This window comes from Macaca thibetana, chromosome 2 (assembly GCF_024542745.1).
Source record: "Macaca thibetana thibetana isolate TM-01 chromosome 2, ASM2454274v1, whole genome shotgun sequence".
Taxonomy (NCBI): domain Eukaryota; kingdom Metazoa; phylum Chordata; class Mammalia; order Primates; family Cercopithecidae; genus Macaca; species Macaca thibetana.
Genome location: NC_065579.1, coordinates 153,980,112 through 154,002,064, shown reverse-complemented (window position 1 = coordinate 154,002,064; position 21,953 = coordinate 153,980,112). Strand labels below are relative to the sequence as shown.

General features: G+C 40.9%; 2 protein-coding genes across 4 annotated transcripts in view; one reads left to right on the top strand and one right to left on the bottom strand.

Moving 5' to 3' along the window:
• LOC126949250 (cytochrome c oxidase copper chaperone) overlaps positions 1–18,106 on the bottom strand; it is an 846,236-nt gene extending 828,130 nt beyond the window's left edge. The window contains exon 1 of the mRNA XM_050781909.1: positions 18,097–18,106. The gene's annotated coding sequence lies outside the window, so the exon portion shown is untranslated. The remainder of the gene's footprint in view (positions 1–18,096) is intronic.
• The window catches only part of NDUFB4 (NADH:ubiquinone oxidoreductase subunit B4), an 812,324-nt gene that overhangs the window by 717,790 nt on the left and 72,581 nt on the right, over positions 1–21,953 (top strand). The window lies entirely within an intron of this gene.

The window sequence follows — 21,953 nt, the reverse complement described above, 5'->3', positions numbered from 1 at the left end:
GGGGGAAGAGTAAAGTGAGGAAGAGTAGGGATGGGAGAGAAAAGGTTAATAATGTGAGCAAGATCAGCTGGATATAACAGTCTAAGTTGAAAGTTTCTTTCCTTCAGCACTTTAAAGACTGCTTTCTCCATTGCTTTGTAGCATTTAGTGTTGCTGCTGAGAAGTCTCATAGTGTTATTCTTTTTGATCATCTGTGTTTTCTTCCTGGCACACGTAAGATTTCCTTTTATTCTTTACATTCTAAGTCTAATTACAATGCTCTTAGGTGGGAATTTATTTTTATTTATTCTTCTGGTATCAAAAGAGAACTTTCAATCTGAGATTTATGTCTTTTGAACTGGATAATTCTTAGGACAAAAGTTCTCATGTTAAGTACCTTATGTTCCTTCTCTATCATTCTTTTCATTCTCTTTTTCTGGACCCATATGCATGTAACCATTCATTCATATATTTGAACTCTTTGTCTTTCTGTGTTGAATTTGGTGTGAACTCCTCCTTATGATCTTCCCACTCACGAGAACTTCCCCTACTAGGTCTAGAGTTCATTCCATCTATTAAGTATTTTTTTAAATATCAAGGCCTATATTTCCACTCAAAGAGTTCTATTTGGTTATTTTTGCATATTTATCTGTTCTTGCTTCATTTTTGCCTATTTTAGTTCCATGACGGCTAACTGTTATTCTCTTATGGGTCTCTTTAAGCTTCCTTGTTTTAACCAATGTGTCACACTGTTCATTAAAATTAATTTCCTACTGGAGTGAGTTCATATTCTGAATAATTTTGTGTTCTGACTTCATGTTGTGATTTCATATTTTATTGACTATATTTTTTTCAGGATTAGATTCTGTGAATTTTGCAATTTTGATTTGCAGGTTTATTTTAAAATGTTTTTTGTTGTTTTTGGTCTTTTTGTCTCTCCTCTCTCCCTGTGTCTGCTTCTCTAAATCCAGTGGTTTTGTGGGTGTCTTGTCACCCTGCTTTCTGGAATTCCATGTCAGAACCAGGTGCTACAAATGCAGCTCAAGGCTCTAGGTCATGACGATGTCACAGATATCTCAGGTCCAGTCACCAAGGCAACATGTGGCTTGGGTCTTTTTCTGGTTTCAAGACTGCATCTGTATTCTCTCACCTCCCTGGGCCCACAGATTCCCTAAATCATAGCTCGGTCTAAGAGCAATGCTTCAAATTCAGGTCCCTTGTCTCAGGTAGTAGACTCAAGTAGTAGACTTCCTGTCACCCAGCCACTGCCACCTGATTCTGGACCTGGAGCCGGCAAGCCCATGGCTTCAGCCCAACTCACTCTTTTGTATTCTGTTGCTTACCATCATCTTTTTTTTTTTGGTCTTGAACTCTGCAATGTCATTTTTTTTTCTAGTTTATCCATCTTTGCCATGTGTTTGGGGAAGAACGGCAATGCGAAAGTGTGAACTTCTTAGAAGTCCCAGCTTATTAGAAGCCCACAGCTGTTTTTAAAAAAATCTACCTTGCTATCCTTTCCCTTTTCTGTGACACACAAGTGACCGTTAATTAGTATCTAGGCCATGGGCCGTCATGCTTAAAAACCGAATGGAATTTTTGTCTTTAGCAATGTTAGGATGACTGGCAGATTATAAAAATAATAGGAGCTGGGCTCAATGATTCACACCTATAGTCCCAGCACTTTGAGAGGCTGAGGCAGGAGGATTGCTTGAGGCCAGGAATTTGAGATGAGCCTGATCAATATAGTAAGACCCCATCTCTATATTAAACAATAAAAAAGTAATCATAGGTCATGGTTTTCCCTGTCAAGGGTCAAACTGTTCTTACTGAACAAGAGCTCTCTGAATTGAATTGCAGATTCTGTGGTTCCTCGAGATTTATATACAGAAAAAAACAAGTATATTCCCTCAAGATTTTTAAAAGATATGTAATCATAGGATTTTAGAGCTCAAAGGAATACCAAAGGGCTTATATTATAGGCCCCTCATTTCTGGATCTGCAAGAAGAAACAGAAATTAAAGGTCTTGCTCTTGCTCCAAGCTACATGGTATACTGTAGCAAAGCTAGAGCTGGTTGGGTTCTTCTAGATTTGTATTTCTCCAACAAAATCATTCACAGCATATATCAAAAGTGATATAACTAGGAGGCTTGATAAATGATTTCTACTTCATGCTTAATTGTTTACAAAGCAAAGGCATTTCACACCCAGGTTCCTTAAGGTCTCAGTTTCAATCTGCTGTGTTTTTTAAATAAAAATATGTGCATACCAGCATTTTTTTTGCTCCAGATAGAAAGCTGAATTAGCCAGTATGCTCTTTAGTCTATCTGTCACATGGCAGTAACCTATCAAGTGTCTAATTTAGATAAATATCAGAGAATTAAAAAAATAAGAGCAGATACAATAATAGAAGTATTGTGTATTTCAGGGTCCATAGATACAACCATCAAGAACTGACTCCAACTGATTAGTCAAAAAAGTAATTTATTGCAAGGATTTTGTGTAGCTCACAAACTTGTTGGGAAGGCCAGAGAACTAGACCTGAGGACAAGCTTTCAGAAATGGCTCAAAACTTTAGAACTGGCCTGTTGAGAAAAATCAGTACTGCTCCAAGCACTGACCACTAGATGATACATGAACTAGATACTTACAGGAATTTGACTTCAGTGAAACTATGACTGCCCCAGCACCACCGCCATTTCTGCTGTGAAGACACCCTCCGTAGTACGTAGGTGCTGCTTCAGTCCTACCTCTGTTGACCCTGAAAGCCAGTCACCCCTCTCACCATCCTCAGCAGCACAATGAATTCTGCCCAAAACTTTTCTTCAAGCAAGGCTCCGCTGTGCTTGGAAAGCGCTAACTGGGGGACTCAGGTTCACAAGCTAATGAGCTAACTGCAATTGAGGGGCGGGGGAAACAAATTTTCTGTCTTCTATCTGGGAAAAACAGGGCTTTAAATATGGAGATTTACCCAAATGCAGCATCAATGTTCAGGTACCAGGCAACTAGGAATTTTACCAATGTTTACTACCTTTAATACTTTAAAATTGTCAAGCAAATAAAGTAGTTAAGGTGTCCATACACAGTGGTAAGATCATCTACTGTGCTAGACAGTCTCCATTTACCCTTCTAAATCCTTGCTCCACCCTTCTCCACTCTACACCATGCCCTTGAAGGCTGAAGGCTGACTACATGGTCCGTATCAACCAGCATTCTTGCCCTTTGCCTCCAGCTGGGTTTGGCCAGTGGGAGGGGCTGGCAGGAGCTTGAAAGGTGGAGGAGGATGAGGTTTGGGCATTTAGTTTCTTCTTGGCTGGGTTGCAGGTTGTTTCTCTCCTGACAGCCCCTATTTGCTGGCCCCCTCCTACAGCTGCCCCTCCTCTCTCCTGCCCTTCAGGCCTGGTGGTTCCCACTAGGGAACCCTGGGACACTTACCCCATCCCTTGTGATTTTCCCTTACCCTTCACTACACCTGGTAAATAGTTTATTTTAAATTCTCTCAATAATCCCATTTGCATGTACTATCATTTCCCTGCCAGAATGCTGAAGAATATATTCACCTTCATTGTGACAAATGCTCAGATCCGATTTTCTCCTGTCCTCAATTAAAGTACTGGAACATACTTCCTTTTGTTTTCTTCTCAAATGCAGATCACTGATTAATTGAATTAGAAGACAACAATATTTTAAAATATGATAGTAGAAGAAATCATTTTAAAGTTTTGTAATTTATTTTATATACCTCTAGCCAAGTTATTTTCAGTCCTGGGCATGCATTATAAAAAGCTCTAAAAAAGCATGAATTTGGGACTCTATTTCAGTCCAGGAGAGACTAGAGCATATATATCTTTCCTTTTTTTTTTCTTGAGACAGAGTCTCACTCTGACACTCAGGCTGGAGTGCAGTGGCTTGATCTTGACTCACTGTAACCTCCGCCTCCTGGGTTCGAGCAATTCTCCTGCCTCAGCCTCCCGAGTAGCTGGGATTACAGGTGCATGCAACAGTGCCCAGTTAATTTTTGTATTTTTAGTATAGATGGGGTTTTGCCATGTTGGCCAGGCTGGTCTCAAATTCCTGTCCTCAAGTGATCTGCCCACACTGGCCTCTCAAAGTGCTGGGATTGCAGATGTGAGCCACTGCACTGAGCTCAATAGATCTTAAAAAAAAAAAAAAAAAAAAAAAAAATAGTGCTCCTGCTGGTTCTGGAGTAAACCACAGATAGATGGTAAGGAAAAAGTGTTACAGTAGGTAGCTAGTCAGACATGAGCAGAGCAGAAGAGGGTTCCTCCTGGTTCACCCCCAACCCATTACACCCCCCTTCCACCACACACACACACCAGGAATGTCAGGCGACAGGTGAGGGTCATGCAGTTGTTAACTGTCTCTCTAAAATAATAATTGGTCACAGCCAGTGCCAGGGAAAGGCAGTCCCCCTATAGATAGAAAAAACCTGAAACTGGTCATCAGCAGCTTCCCAGTAAGATCTCAGGAGTTGGGTGAGTGAGTTCAAGCATTAAGCAAAATGGTGGAGTTTAACTGGTATATAACCTTCCTCTAGAAATGCAAGATTGGTAAGGAAAGAATGCCCCAAGTGAGCATGTGTAAAACTCCAGTAAACATACTCCGCATGCTCCCTCCCAGGTGCTACTGGGCCATTGCACATGTGGACAGCCCATCGCAAGGGAAGAATCAGGGGAAAAGGAACGAAAGACCCCAGAAGTATGTCGACCTATAAAATGCCAAAGTCAAATCACCCACTTGTCTTGCAAGTCACTCACTTGGCCCTCTTCAAGTACTTCTCTTGCTTTCATTTCTGCTCTAAAGCTTTTAATATACTTTTACTCCTGCTCTAAAACTTGCCTCAGTCTCTCCTTCTGCCTTATGTCCCTCAGCTGAATTCTGAAGGAGGCAAGAATTGAGGTTGCTGCAGACTTGTACAGATTCACCCCAGTCATTTGGATACCGGCCACTGGTAACATATTTTGGTGCCGTGGGACTCGGATAACTTCTGCCACTAATATACTTTGATGCTGCATGACTCAGATATGTTCCCTAGTGGTAAGAGACCTCTCTGCCACACCTTCTTTGGCTGGAGGCATTCAATCCCTGTACATGGTCTTCTCCTTTTCTCTCTTCTGCTTACTAACCAACCCCCAGAATAAGTCCTTCAGCCATAAGTGATTCTGCTCCTCTTGGCTGATCTCTCAGTTCACTCTGGTGGATGGCTTGCAGGGGTGGGAAGGACTGTGGCATCTGCACCGAGTAGATCTGAGGCATGAATGGCCCTCCTGGACAGGAGGTTCATGAGAATGGTAGGGCTGAAGCCTAAAACGGTGCAATGTCTGGGGTTTCCTCTGCTTTTTCAACTAAAATTGGCTCCTTCCCAAGAACCTGCACTGCCTATTCTCCTGTTTTCTCTGTGTGTGTTCTGGAAAGGACTTGCGCACCCTCCGGACCATCTGCCACGGTGGCAAGTCTATCTCTTTGCTCTTACTTCGCATGCCACCTGACTTCTTAAACACACACTCCCGCAGCTCTTACCACATTTGAGAGGCAGCAAAGACATGGGCTCCCTTGTGAATATCTCCTAAGGTTTATACTTGTTCTTGTTCTTACCTTACCAGCTTGGATGACCTTCAACCCTTCCCCTGTCTGCTGACAAATTGCCGGGACAAACACTAATTGGAACTTTGGCTCTACCAGCTCCTTATGACTTACTATATGCTTTTCTTTCCTGTTACGCCCCAGGGCTGGGTTTGCTGGTGGCTTTTGAAGCAGTTTGTCTGCCTGCATGGGGCCTTACCCTGGCCCTTTAAGGATCCCACCTATTTGCTTTTTTTGAGTTAGCAAGCATCCATTCGTGGCAAAGGAAGAATTTCCCCTCCTCTGCCAGTTATTAGCCAAAGCTCCAACTCCTCCAGAGGTTACTACTTTACATCAAGAGGGCAAATAAATGTCTTCTTGAATCCAACAGCTGCTATTTTTGCAAGAATATGAAGGCTTTCCATGAGTATTCCTCTCACTTCCTCCCACTTCTTCCTGTAGCCTTCATTTCTCTAATTACTTCCACACTCTTCTCAACATGAATTAGGACCTTCTGGGTCATATTCAAAGGGAGTGGGGAGGGAAGTCTAGCCCCCTTGTGGCAGTTAGCTGAAAGACAGGCTTTTGTCTACTTAACATAGGAAATGGGAATCTGAGAAAAGAGGTCATCGTTTTTATAGAGAGAATGCTCTGAGCAAGAGTCATTATAAAGTCATGGAGACAAGGGTATAGGCCAGCCCAAGGCCATAGGTGCAAGAGACAAAAGTACCCATAGGACAGAGATGAAGGGTACTCCCAGGCTAACAGATTATCATTAGAACAGAGATGAAAAGTTAGGGGTATGAAGTAAGACCAGTTATTCTGGAACCTCAAGGATGAACAGGGAGCCCACTGTTAACTCCAGTATCTCCTCTGTTCTCAAGTGGGTAATTGTGATGAGATGGGACCAAGAGTACACAGTAAGACTGGTTAATTCCGGAACCCAAAGGACAACGGTGGATGTCCCATTCAGGATAATAGGAATGTAGAGGGAATGCCCTCTTTTTTCTTTTCCCACTTTTTCTCTTCTGTTCTCTTTGCAAATGGGTAATCACATCCCCATAGCACAGGACATGCCCCTGGGATGCATCCCCGAAAACTAGGAAAAGTTTGATTTTCCCAAACGTTAAAACAAAAAAACTAGTTTTCCTTTGTAATACTGTTTGGCTTAAAAATAAACTGGGAGGAAATTACAAAAGTCAGCCTTGGAACCCAGTTCCCCTGTGCAGGAGGTCCTCAGATTAGCCTCCTCAGTCTTTTATAACTGAGAGTAGAATAAGGAGGACAGGGCTAAGAAAAAGGAGAAATGTAGGGACAAGAGGCAGGCTCAACTATTGGCTGCTTTATGAGTTCTCCAACCCCTGCTGGGTTGCCCTAAGAACACTCGTACAGGAAAAAGCCAAGATCACCTCTGAAGGTGGCAAGTAAAATTATAAATTTCCCTTTTGCTTTCAAGAGCTGCCTACTCTGTGCTAATCTCCTTGTCTAAGCAACTCCCCTCCAAATCCCATTGGGTAATGGGGCCAATGGCACCCCCTCCAAGAGATTCACATCCCTTTGGGCAAAAATATACTTTCCAAATGGGTGCCTGCTTAATATTTACCTGAACTCTGAATTCATCTTTCTAATAGCTGTATTTCTCCTGGGAAAGCTACCTGAATCTTTAATGAGCAACTTCAACATGGATGGTCTTACCTCAGGGGTTTAGAAATAGCCTACAATTATTTGGGCAAGTCCTAGCAAAAATATAACTGAGCAATTTCTTGACAGGGAGATAACTTTTATAGTATGTAAATAACCTCATTTTCTTCCCCTTCACAGAACTTGCACAGCAACATTCAGTACAAATCTCAACTTTCTAACAAAAGGAATATGACTTTTGTCTAATTCAAAGGTAAAGAGGTATTTTTCCTAAGGAAGATGATAAACAAAAGAGATTTTACATGAGAAAGGATCTTGCATGATAAATTATTGTCCTAAAGTAAAATGACTAGTTCTTTAAAAAGAGGGATATTTAGGACAAGTCAGAAAGTCCAAGCATGCCATAGATGATCTGTGTAAATTGTGAAAAGATTCATGAAAGGGAATTTATGAAAGAAATGTTCTGCAATTTTAAAGGTTATTAGACTTACAAAATAAATGCTTCATAAACTGCCACTTTGACTCTTCACTGTACAACTTGCCTATTTTAAAGCTAGGTATGGCCTGGGGACTTAGAGTTAGCCATTCCCCCAGCTATGCTGGAAAGAGTCAGACCTTATCTGCACTTCAGTCTAGTGAATTGCTTGCTTACCAGGTTTTTCACAAAAAGTAAAAGTTGTGAAGAGTTAGCAGTGTAACATGTTCATGAGACTACTGGAAAAGCTGTCTTACATGTAACGTATGCAAAGAAAGTAGAATGTGCTTTTGTTAGAAGATTATAAGACGGCATGGGAATGTAAATTTTACCTAGTTTGGAGGGTTAAAGGATTGTTTTATGTTAGATAGGATAAAGCTGAAGGTATGACCAAGTTGTTGAAGGTTTGTGAAAAAATTAATCCTATAAAAGGAATTCTGTGTGTGAACATTAGCCAAAATTAAAGGACTTTTATTAAGTTTATTCATATATTAAACACTGGAATTAAAACACAACAGAGTTTTATTAAAGCATTAATCTACTTTTTATTAAAATGTTATTGGTACATGTTCCAAAATTATGTGAAACTCCTATAGTTCTAATATAACATAGTATATAATTATAATTGTTATGTTAAATTGTTGTGTGTCTCAGGGGTAACAAATGTCTTTGTCAATTGTCTTTGACTGTGGCTACCCTAAGACTTTTTGTCATTAACAGACAATTATTGTCTTGTTTTAACCCTCCTTAAAAGGTGGTTTTATAATCAGCAATAGAACTCTAACAGGTGCTCCTAAATACAGGCTTCTGATAACTTTGAAGATTGTGACATTAGAATAGAGAAAAAACTTTCAGGAGAAAGTTTTTCTTTCTCCTGAAAGAATGGAGAGCTAAAATGTTTACGAATATCAAGCAGAACAAAAGTTAACTGAATGGACTAAATCAATAGAAGATTGAAATAATCCTTTTATGACCTTTTGCTTAAAATGTTGCTAATCCTTTTTCAAAACCAAGAAAACTTTTCTTTTGAGCTATTTACAGCTTTTAATAATTGAGTACTCCTGTAAACAAAATTTGAAGCATATTTATTTCTCTCTACCTTTCTTCAAAATTTGGAAACTACCAGTGAGATATTCTTAACTTATAGCAGTATAGTTATTTGCATAAGTACAACAAGAATCTGTTTTCTTTTGCAACAGAACACAACTGGAGAAGCTGGTTATTTTATGAAGTCTTTGACTGGAATGATATGCATTCCTTTAAGGAATCAAATTTGACTTACAGAGCCAATAAAAGCCTCTTGGGGAAACTGGCTTGATACCTTGTCTATACAGTCCCTGTACAGTGTTCCCAACCTGTGGTCTGTAAAGAATGTCACTTTCTAACAGGCCCAGGAGTCCCTATCTTGGGACCTCAAGAAGAGAGGAATTCACCAACTCATACAAGGATTTCATGGTACAAACCTGTGGCTGGGATTAAGCCTTAAAAAAAGTCTTACCTGAGATTCCTTGTGGAATGAAGTTCCATCAAAGCCAATTTAACCAGGAGCCTGTATGGCAAATAATTATTCTTGCTGTGCTTTATGCAAACAATCAGGCCAAGTATAATAAGGCTAAAGTTTATTTTTGCAAACAAATCAGTTTTATCATGATTTGTTTTTTATAAAAATGAGGATGGAGAAACAGTGTGTTTCAAAAATTATAATATACCTGTTATTTTTCTATTAATAGATGCTAGTCTCATCAGTTATTTTTAAGTTTTTGCCTGCATTTTAGACTAATCCTGCTTATTCCTGTGAACCAACCAGTGATCTCTGGCTGCAGCTCAGAAGAAACAAAAGGGATGGCTAATGTAAAAATCTGGATCAATATTCTAATTCTGGGCACATATTGGAATCTGCTATCAACCCCATGTACCCACATCTTAGTAGGCATGACTATAGCCACCAGTTACCTGGGTGTGTAGGCAGCCTCAGGAATTTTTTTTGGGAGCTGTCCTCACCCCATTATTTTGTTTTAGCTTTCCTCTAATTCTAATAACCTGATTTGTCTCCTCTAGCCTTTAGGCCATCAAGATCCAGATGAACCTCAGTGAGGGATAATGTCCTCTCAGTATTCAAGAGTCACCCTTCTACAGGGGACCCCCTAGACTGCCCATCAGTGAGACACAACAGAGGCAAAATCCTGCCCCCGTCTCTCTTGGACCTGGCTGGATACCGCTTTCCCCAATCCATGGAAACAGCTTCCTACCCTGACAACTAGCAAGAGGCCAAGGCTCACAGAACCACCACAACTGCCCTACCTCTGTCGGCAGGAAGCAGTTACAGAAGACTCACCTTCATCCATTTTCTCCAAAGAATTGGGGTCTTGGACGCTTGAGGGGGAAATGTTACAGTAGGTAGCTAGTCAGACATAAGCAGAGCAGGAGAGGGCTCCCCCGACAAAACCAACTAGGAACCTCAGGCGACCATCAGATGAGGGTCAGGTGGTTGTTAACTGTCTCTCTAAAATAATAATTGGTTGCAGCCAGTGCCAGGGAAAGGCAGTCTCTCTATAGATAGAAAAAACCTGATACTGGTGATCAGCAGCTTCCCAATAAGATCTCAGGAGTTGGGTGAGTGAGCTCAAGCATGCCATGATGGAGTTTAACTGGTATATAAGCTTCCTCTAGGAATGCTAGATTGGTAAGGGAAGAATGCCTCAAGTGAGCATGCATACAACTCCAGTAAACATATTGTGCATGTTACTCTCCCAAGTGCTAGCAGGCCATTGCACGTGTGGACAGCTCTCCCCAAGAGAAGAGTTAAGGGAGAAGGAACACAAAACCCCTGAAGTATGCCAACATGTAAAACCCCAATTCAAAGGTCAAACCATGCACCATGCAAAACAAGTGTGCACTTGTATTGCAAGTTGCCCTCTTGGCCCTCTTCCAAGTGTACGTTTTTCCTTTCATTTCTGTTGTAAAGCTTTTTTGTTTTTGTTTTTGTTTTTTTTTTTTGAGACAGAGTCTCACTCTGTCACCCAAGCTGGAGTGCAGTGGCATGATCTTAGCTCACTACAGCCTCCGCCTCCCGGGTTCAAGCAATTCTCCTGTCTCCACCTCCCGAGTAGCTGGAATTACAGGCATGTGCCACCATGCTTGGTTAATTTTTGTATTTTTAGAAGACAAGGGTTTCCATGATGTTGGCCAGGCTGGTCTCGAACTCCTGACCTCAGGTGATCCACCTGCCTTGGCCTCCCAAAGTGCTGGGATTACAGGTGTGAGCCACCTCGCCTGGCTGTAAAGCTTTTAAATAAACTTTTAGTCCTGCTCTAAGACTTGCCTCAGTCTCTCCTTCTGCCTTATGCCCCTCAGTTGAATTTTTTCTTCTCAGGAGGAAAGTATTGAGGTGGCTGCAGACCCATACAGATTCACTGCCAGTAACTCGGGTACCTGCCACTGGTAACAAAAGGATTAATAGAAATTCATAGAAATGGTATCATAGAAATGATTCATAGAAATGAAATATGAAATGATAGATACTGGTCCCACCTTTGCATGTATTCCAGTTGACATATTGCCTCCTTAATACCACACCTCTGAGAGGGCGAAAATTAATTACCTGAGTGGATTTTTTTTTAACGCAGAAGAAGATTGTATGTGCCTGAATTCTTATAAAACTCTATAAGGGGTTTCCATGCTTAAATAGCTATTTCCTCTAGTAGCTTTTGATTGATGGATAATTTTCTCACATTCTAATAGATGTCTCAGCCATTTCTGCCACCGGCAGCAGAAAATCTTCTGCACATAACACTTTTACTAATATAATACGGTAATGAATCAATAGAAATTTTACTGCACTCTGCTTTAAAGAAAAGACATCTCAAGAAAACAAGGTCAGCTCTTCTGGGGATGCTGTCTGAAGCGCTCAGAATGTCAGTGTTTGACATATTGTCTTACGCTTCCTACAACAGCCTCTAACAGAACTCTGCTGTCCTGAACCCCTAGTAATAGAATTGTTTACCTTTACACCAAGAAGGATGGAAAAGTACCAAAATCTGCATGTGGTGTGTGCCCAGGCCGACTTTGAGGGGTTTCTGCTACGAGACCTAAAGTTCTTACAAGATTGGCTAAAATGAAAAAACATGTCAGCAGGGCCTAAAGTGGTCCCATGTGTGCCAAATGCGCCTGTGACAAGTTGAAAGGTGCTTTCCTTATCGAGAAGGAGAAAATTGTTGTGAAGGTGTTGAAGGCACAAGCAGAGTAAGAAAGCTAAATTTAAAAATGAAGCTTTTTTGGTTATAAAAAAATCAAAAGGCAACAACAACAACAAGACAAGGTCAAAATGAGGTAACTGAGTGAAAACAAAACAAAACAAAAAACAAATGGGGGCCAAGCATGGTGGCTCATGCCTGTAATCTCAGCACTTGGGAGGCTGAGGTAGGAGGATCACTTGAGCCCAGGAGTTTGAGACCAGTCTGGGAAGCATAGGGAGACCCCATCTCTAGAAAGAAAATTACCTGGGCATGGTGGCCCACAAATACTCAGGAGGCCAAGGTGGGAGGATTATTTGAGCCTGGGAGGTCGAGGCTGCAGTGAGCTATGGTCATGCCACTGCACTGCAGTCTGGGCAACAGAGTGCAACCCTGTCTCTAAAAAAATCAAAATCAAAATCAACTGTCAGTACAGGTTCAACTCTTCCATATCTACTCTCGGAAGCATGTGCGTAATTACTGATCTTCAGAATGATGCATGGGAACTGCATTATTATCAGTCTTAAAAATTGATTTATTAAGTTTAAAATTTACTAAATTTCTTTTATGGGCCCAGATCTCCTCTAAATTTCAAGGGAATAAAGAAACATGATACCTGGCACCTGTCCTCAAGCAGCTTACGGTATAATGGAAACAACAGGGAAAATTATTTAAATAATATTAAATGCCAAGTTGTATGGCATTCAATGGAGAGAAGTTCAGGTAAGACTGTATGACGCATATTTCAGTGTTTCTAACTGGTCAACCAGCTTGGATGAGTGAATCTTGGTGGATGACCCAGTGGGTGACTGTGAGCACCTCTCTCTTCCAAGCTTTCTCTTAATATGGCTTGAAATTGTGTTTTAGTTTTAGCATCCACATTATAAACTACTTCTAAAACTGGTTCACAATAATGCTCACAATAAGAGAAAGCTTGGAAGAGAGAGGTGCTCACAGTCACCCACTGGGTCATCCACCAAGATTCACTCATCCAAGCTGGTTGACCAGTTAGAAACACTGAAATATGCGTCATACAGTCTTACCTGAACTTCTCTCCATTGAATGCCATACAACTTGGCATTTAATATTATTTAAATAATTTTCCCTGTTGTTTCCATTATACCGTAAGCTGCTTGAGGACAGGTGCCAGGTATCATGTTTCTTTATTCCCTTGAAATTTAGAGGAGATCTGGGCCCATAAAAGAAATTTAGTAAATTTTAAACTTAATAAATCAATTTTTTTTAAATATCCTACCCTTGTGCAGTTCATTTTTTGAACCTATAAATAAAGCTTATATTTATCCCTATTCAATTATTCTGGTTGGTTGATGCTCATTAAAATAATTTAAATATTTTAAAATTTATTAAAATAATTCTAACACTGTTTTTTAAATATCCTACCCTTGTGCAATTCATTTTCTGAACCTATAAATAAAGCTTACATTTATCCCTATTCAATTATTCTGGTTGGTTGATGCTCATTAAAATAATTTAAATAAATTTAAAATTCATTAAAATAATTTGGACCCTGGTTGTATCATTCAATTTATTAGCGTTTCCTCCCAACTGTGATCACCTGGTTCAACTTGGATATATCTTAATTATAAGGAATTTTAGTGCAGTGTGAAGTTTTTGAAAAATTGTCCTATATATTATCTCATTTTATGACCTAAGTCTCTGGGCAGTGATTATTCCATTTCTCGCAGGTGGGGCCGCTGAAGCTCAGGGCAGTGAGGTGACTTACTAGCAAGTGCAGAGCCAGGACAAGGATTCATGTCTTCAGACTAGTGCCTTGGTACCCTTTCTTTATTTAAAATTATATACATATAATATTTAAAATACTATATATATATTTAAAATACTACATATCCTCTCCCTCTCCCTCTCCTTCTCCTTCTTGACAGTCTTGCTCTGTGTCTAGGCTAGAGTGCAGTGGCACAATCACAGCTCACTGCAGCCTTGACCTTCTGGGCTCAAGAGATCCTGCCATCTTAGCCTCGTGAGTAGCTGAGACCATAGGGGTGCACTGCCATGCCTGGCTAATTTTTAAATCTTTTTGCAGAGATAGGGTCTCCCTATGTTGCCCAGGCTGGTCTCAAACTCCTGGACCAAAGTTATCCTCCTGCCTTGTCCTCCCAAAGTGCTGGGATTACAGGCACGAATCACTATGCCCAGCCAAAATATTACATTTTTTCGAAGGAATATTTTCATTTATTTTTAATTTTAAAGATCACATGTTAAATATGTTAACATGGCATACACTCAGATACTATAGATAGTGAACATCCCCTTTGGCCCTTCTTCCAACCCCACATGCCTCTCCAAAGGTACTCACCCAACTCAATTTGGAGTGTTTTCTTCAAGACCTTTCCCTATATGCTTCTTCATTCCTGGAAATAGTTCAATCTGTGGGATATTGTATTTGTTTGTCTAAACTTGCCTTTTTCATTTCATAATATATCTTAGAGCTCTTTCCATGTGCTCATTTACATATATTATTTATCTTTTTGTCTGATGCATAGTGTTCTATTACAGGGATGTATATAATTTAACTTTTCCCTGTTAATAGACATTAAGAATGTTTTCAGTTTTATTACTAAAAACAATGTACATGACTCACTGGGCACATGGGTGAAGATTTCTCTAGGCTGGATACCTGGAAGTGGAATTGCCACTTGAAAAGCATGTATATTTGAAATCTTGGTAACAAATGCCAACATTGTCTTCCAGAAAGGTTATATCAATGTATATTCCCATCGAGACATATGAGGGTGGTATTTTCTCACACTTTCAGTAATAATGAGTAGTACTAATTGTTACAGTTTTTATTAACCTGAATTTCTCCAATTACTAGTGAGTTTGAATATCTCATATTTCCTTTTCTATTGATTGCTCATTCTTATAATAGCCTCTCTACTATGACTTATATTGTCTTCATATGGATCCCCAAAAGCAGTGTTGAATAGGACAGAAACACGTAGAAAGCTACAAACTGTCTTAGGGACCTTCCTCTATGAGGGACACAAATCTACTAGTAAACATTTGAATGCAGTTGTTTGATCAGCAGTGGATTCCCCCAACTAGCTTACAAACCAAGTAACATCCCTCCATCATGTTCAAATGAATATTATGAACATCTTTGCAAAGCACTTTGCTGAAGAAAAGATTAATCATGCCTGGTATTCCCATAGTCCATCTCTTAGCTCTTCCAGAAAATAATATGAAGGCTGTTTAGCTTGTCTTAATTATTAACTTACAAATATTTCTTAATATGCATTCTAGAATATTGCTGAAAGTAATGCTAAGCTCACACTATAAATTCCATAATCTATTTTTTCCTCCTTTTAAAAAAACTCTCTTTGCCTCACTTAGCTTCCTGGCACCTGGCCCATTTTCTATTTCCCAGAGATAAGAGGCAGTGGTTCTGAGACCTATAATCTTTCATTTGGTCTGCAAAGCCTATATTCCAGGTCGTCTCTGACTCTCTCCTCATTTGGGTTGTGCTTCAATTCCCTCTCTGTGATACTGGTTCTACCCTTCTCAGTTTGAAGATTATGTTCCTTGCTGGAGAAGAAAGGAGCAATTGAGTGCCTTTGCCTTTTCTCTGTTATCACTTAACAGGTTCTTCTCTTGGCAGTCAGCTTATCGTTTCCCTTATCTGCTATCTTCAAACTGTGTGTGTTTTTAAAGCCCTTTCTGTGGTCTTCCTCACTTAGCACTGCTCAGCCTCTTCTGGAGTTTTCCTTCTACCACTTTCTTCCAGGGTTCGTATGTCTTACTCTCCTTGGTTTGTGCCCTTTCTCTCATTTTTCGGTACATGCCATTTCAAAACAGACTCATCAGAGAATGCCACGTTGAATCACATTGGTTTCTGCAGTATAAAGTTTTATTTTTCAGAGTTCATAATTTTAAAAATGTATTCCTTTCTATTGCCTCTGACCTTGGGGTTATAATTATATTTCTGTGAACTTTTTGAAGTTTGCTTTCCTAAAGCCTCAATTACATGTCTACTATAACTGGAGGCTCTTTCTTTCTTTTTTTTTTTTTTTTTTTTCTGTATTACAGAATCTGGGGAGACATGATTCCTTCCTTTCATCTTCAGGAAGGCAAAGACTGCATTTTATTTTGTATATTTGTTGAAGTGAAGATTTCTATCATATAAATATCACCACCAAGTCCTTCCTTGCTGATCAGAATTGAGTGTAGAATAGCAGTTCCTGTCATTCCTTCTTGTACCTTTTGGAAGATGAAATTATCAGGAAAGCAAGTCAAGAATGCATTAAAGTCTAAGCTTGTTGTAGAGATTTAGAACAGATGTCTAAGTAGTTCAAGTGCCTCATCAATATTACACCTTGTCTCTGTGACAGTTTTATCATTTGATTTAGGAAAGCATCCATCCTCCAACTCTTCCATTTAGCCTGACAGTCTTAGCATGTTCTCGCTCTCAAAAATAACACTACTCTCTTTCCCTCATTTAATCCACTCCATGTACTGTATGCTGTATGTGTGGATTCCGTATATTTGCAATTTTGACGCATGGGGTATTGTATATCCATGCTTATCAGACTTGTTTATATTGAAAAACATGTACCATTCCATTACTGAAACCAGTTCCATTTCCTCAAGTGTCAGTAACATTTAGGACATCACATTTATGTGAGTGTTAGATACTATGATGCACCCCTCATTCCCCTTCAGGAATAAAGGAATTATTACTCCAGCGACTGGGAGTGCCACTGAAGCTGGTCTTCAACTGTCAGTCCCTTTGGGGACAGCCTCAGTGGAAGAAAGTGGCCTCATCCCTCACAGCTATGCCCCTTCCAGGGTAGCCGGCACCCACTGACTGGTCTCTCATGCTCAATTCAGAACAGCTCTGAGGGTGGTCACATCTTCAGAATTCCTCAGCAGCGTTGGCTGACACAGTCCACTGAGATTGCATTGGAACTATACTTCTCCCTCTGCTCAATCTTGCTGCTTCTCTTCCACAGGCATTAGTTCCAAGACCACTACCCAATAAACTCCCTATATGCCATCTCCATCTCAGGATCTGCTTTCTGGGAAACCCAATTAGGGACAATTTGCTTGTTTTAAAGTTTCAGGTATATTATATTATCTTACGCATTGCAATATCAATAATTGAGCCTTCAGTATTATTCCCAATCTGGTCCTCTGCTATTTTCTTAGAATTACTGAGCTTCTCTTCCTCCCTCTATGAATCTTCTTTCCATGCCATCCATGTTAACTTAAGTCTCTTCTCACCCTTTCTCTCCTTTTCCTCCAAACTTCATGCAAGCAAATCCCTTTGACTAGTGAGCTTTGTTTCCGAAACATTTTTTCTAATCTTCCCAACAGGCATCTCTTGCCTTGTTTATCAGGAATCTGTTATTCTGGTATTGTAAATCAGAGTTGAGAAGAAAAAATATTGACAACATCTTCTGAGACCCTTTTCACTTCCAGCGGTCTTAATCCTCCAAAGGCACAATTTTTTACTAGAAGAGCCCAGATAGTGCTGGTACATTAAGCCTCTGCCTGTGACCCTGAGAGCCTTTTGTGGTGGGGATTCAGTGGGAGGCACTGCCTCCCAAGGGAGGGCACAGTGGGCTCACTTTCTTGGAGGAGTTCTCAAGGGCCAATGAGCCCTGTGTCTTAGTTTGGCTCCTCTGAGAGTGTGATGGGACAGAGTCAAGAGTTTAAGAGTTAAAATAAAGGAGGAGAAAGCAGGCTAGGGCAGGGAAAGATTTCAGACTGTGATATGAATCTGACAGAGATGAAAGGAAAGTGAGAAGGAAGCAGAACTGGGTAGAGAGAACTTCAGACCATGCTGCAGATCTAACAGAGTCTCGGCCAAGCCAAAGAGAAGATCTAGAGCAAAGACTACCTATTAGAGGTGTCTAGCAATGATCAGAAATGGTCAGGTCTACCATCCCTGCTGTATTTGGCCATTGACTAGGGGCTGCCTGGAAAAAGTATGGCTTGGGCTTGAAAGTTGAGGCAGACCCTGGCAGCTGAATGTTTAGTCCTTTCTTGAAGGGTCAAGTGGGGCACCTCCATGGCTGCCACAGTCCTCCTGTGTGCCATGTGGTTCTCCTTCCCTGTACACTTTCAGGGAGCAGCTCCTCTAGGATTCTACTGGGCCTATCTCCCTGAGGAAAATCTTAGAAGAGGAAGGTTAGTGGGATGAACTATATCCCCCATTACTCACAAAACCATCCAGAATGAGATTTCTCATTGCTAGTAGGGCAGGAGGGATAAGGCCCAGCAGCTCATCTTATCACCTGCTTTCTTGAATCATGGGTCCTGTGTCAGTTGGGTCCTCCAGGAAGCAGATGCTGAGACACAGTAGGGAGTGTGAGAGATTTATAGGGGGTGGGGATGTATGGGTAGGGATGACACCTGTGAAAGACAAGGGAAGGAAGAAGGACAGAGTGGGGAATGCTTTAGACCATGACGCAGATATGACATCTGTGAAAAGAAACAGGGGAAGGAAGTAGAATTGTGAAGGAAGACCATCAAACTGCAATGCAGATCTGACAGTCTTGGTCGACCCAGTGGAGAATTCTGGATTAAAGATGGTCTGTTAGAAGAGTCCTACATTGGGTAGAAATGACCAGGCCCAGGCCCCCACCATGCTCAGCTCCTGATTGGGGCTGCCTGGGAGGAGCATGGCCTTGGCATTGCAGCTGCAGGCTGTTAGCTAACTGGACCTTTGCAGCTGAGCAGCAAGAAAGGAGACCTCTATGCTGCCACATCTTGCTTGAGCATGCCCACTCAGGTTTGATGGCATTAGGGAACCAGGTTTTATTCCCTTTCATGACACAGTCTCATATCCTGGCCTGACCACGGCTTACAAGGTGACCTATCATCGGGGGCCCTAGAAGTCTAGTTTGAGGTGGAGGAAGGAAGCCTATGTCTGTAAAATAAGCATTTCATCCTATGGGGATGCTATCTATCTCTCTAGGATGCTAGGAGAACAAATGCTTCTCAGCACCTGGTAGAGCAGGATGTGCTGCTGCTGCTTCTGTATTCCTGGATCTACCTCCATCCCAAAAACCCCATGGATACTCTGGTTCCTCTAGGCACTCTTTCTACTTTTCGACCTCTTGAGAATTATTTTGAATTATCTCTGCCTCTTTGGGATCTTTTTTATTTATTTTTTTTCCAGTATAATTTCTTTAAGACTCTCTGAAAATCCTCTCCCTTTCTCATGGTAAATTGTAGCACCAGAGAGACAGCAAGGAAATGTTAGTTCTGCGGCTAACATGAACGTTGAGTGATACTGTATTGGTTTCTGAGATAGCTGAAAACAGTTATCCATTTCAAATGTGGCAGGACATTCAGCATGGAAGGCTTCAATGAGAGCGTGTGCCTTAGGTAAGCCAGAAAGGAGCTCAGCTCGTCCTCAGTTACACATGCAGGGGCCTCATTGTCTCTGAGTAGACAGTAGGTTGGATGTGGTTAAATATTTCATTCTCTGAGTAGAGGGGCCTGGGCAAGACCTCATTTACTCCAAGGTCCACGGGAATGGGACAGATTTAAATGCCTGGAGAATAAGCCATGCTTGTGATTTAGATTGTTTCGATCAGTGGTATTCTCTGTGTTTATTTTCCCATTGGTTATGACCCCAGTTTGGAGCTCTGCCTTTTCGGAACAATCTAGCCTCATAGAGGCTGTGCTATACTTTTCAAGGGAAGGACCATTCATCTACGTTTTAATCAGAGCCTTTAGGAAGGAGGTTCTCAGTATTAAAGGGGCAAACCATAAAGACAAGTGACTCTCACCAGCATGTTCTCTTTGGTCAACCTTGAGGATGGTACGTTTTCTACAGGGGTGCTTATCAAACCTTAGCGTTCTGTCTTCTAAGAGGGTGACCACCTTGCATATACACAATAAATATTTGGTTGGAAATGCAAGCAAAAAGAGAAACAGCACCCATGCTCAAGTTCTATAACATGTTACTCAGAAAGTATGCTTTCTAGGTTTTAATTCCTCCCTCATAAAGAAATAACTTTATAGTAATGTCTGACACGTAAGTAGTGATGGCTATTCAGGGACCGTTCTGAGCATGTTATAATTACATATTAATCCATTTGATTTTCTTTATTTTTTCTTTCCTTTTTTTTTTTCTTTTTGAGACAGAGTCTTGCTCTGTTGCCCATGCTGGAGTGCAGTGGTACGATCTTGGCTCACTGCAACCTCCGCCTCCTGGGTTCAAGCAATTCTCCTGCCTCAGCCTCCTGAATAGCTGGGATTACAGGCATGTGCCACCATGCCCAGATAATTTTGTTTTGTATTTTTAGTAGAGACAAAGTTTCCCCACGTTGGCCACACTGGTTTCGAACTCTGACCTCAGGTGATCCGCCTGCCTCAGTCTCCCAAAGGGCTGGGACTACAGGTGTGAGCCACCACTCCCAGCCTAACCATTTGATTTTCACAACAATAAACTCCATGAGGTAGGTGGTGTTATTTCCCCCATTTTGCAGATGGTGAAGCTGAGGAATAGAGAGGTGGACTGACTTTTCCAAGGTCACAAAAAGCAGCAGGCAGTAAAATGGCACATGTACACGTAGGAACCCCTAGACTACATTGCCCTTTAAAATATTCATCAAGCCTCTTATGGTGCCTCAAGAAATGTTACAGAAAGATTTGAAAATAGGTGGTTATTTGAAAAAATTTAAGTGAAAGAAGAGTCCTTTTTTAGGTGGGATCTCCCAGTGATTTCTCCCCTTGGGAACCAACATTGTCGCCTTATGCCAGGCCTCTGTACTAATGGTCTGATTCACTTCACTGCTGACCCTGGGGCTTCTGAGAAGGCTCTTTTAAGTCTGTAGGTTGGTCTCACTCTCCTCTCCCTCTTTCTAAGCAGCCATGGCCTATTAGCAAAGCAATTAACACCTGGAAAGATCACCTCCCCAGCAGCATTCTACAATAATTAGTTGATCTCTTCTCACCTGTTTGCCAAGACTATTCAGTTAGCTTCTTGGTTTAGGAACCTGTGAGAAGCCTTTTAAATTCACTTTGGTCTTTTCTAAGTTGTTATTTTTTACCCTTAGGAAACAAGCAAAGCAATGAGTGCTTAGTAATAAATTAAGGCGGAACATAATCCATTTTAGAAAGATTTTTCTACTGGGAGATTTTTTCCAGTTAACCTTCTATCTCCCATTACCAAGGAAATTAAATTAAAAAGAATGTCCAATTCCCTGGGCAAGTTGGTTAATCAATATTTCAATGTAAAGCAAAGTTAATATTTTTGGCCATTAATTTGATTTTTCTCTAGAGAACCTATTCATTTGATTATTTTTTTCCTTGTAACTCTCTCACTTACCTTGTGAATCTTTCCAATCTAATATTTCCTTGGTTGAGAATAGTTTGAGAATTCTGCCCTTACTATAAGAAAATGTTCACGGAATTGGTCAATGGGATAAATATCACAGAGCTATTCATGGGACCTGGGACTCCACATCATTTTTCTTATCACCTAAAGCAGAGCAGCTTGACATCTGTGAGGCTCTGGTTTGTGTTGCAGCACCAGCTGGACACTAGTGATTCATCATAAGATTGTGTGATGTGTATTACTTGCCAGCTTTTAGAATTAACTGAACCCAGGATCATGTCCTTTCACCAGGTTTGTGGATGTCGTATATATAGGACTCATCAAAGCCTGTGGAGCATTTTCTAGGTTCCAGTGAATCAAGGGCCATGTTTCTCAAATCATGGTCCATGGCCAACAACATCAGATCACCTTAGGGACAGTGTTAAAATGGAAATGCCTCAGCCCCTGGCAGCATTCTCATTCTCCACTGCATGAGAATATTCAGATCAGGCCCAGGCATGGGTGTTTCTTAAAATTCTTAAGCACATTGAAGTTTGAGGCCCATAAGCTAGCCAAAGTAAATAGTGCAAATTAAAAATCAGCTGAAGGTGGATGGGCGTGGTGGCTCACGCCTGTAATCCTAGCACTCTGGGAGGTCAAGGTGGGTGGATCACCTGAGGTCAGGTGTTCAAGACCAGCCTGGCCAACATGGTGAAACCTTGTCTCTACTAAAAA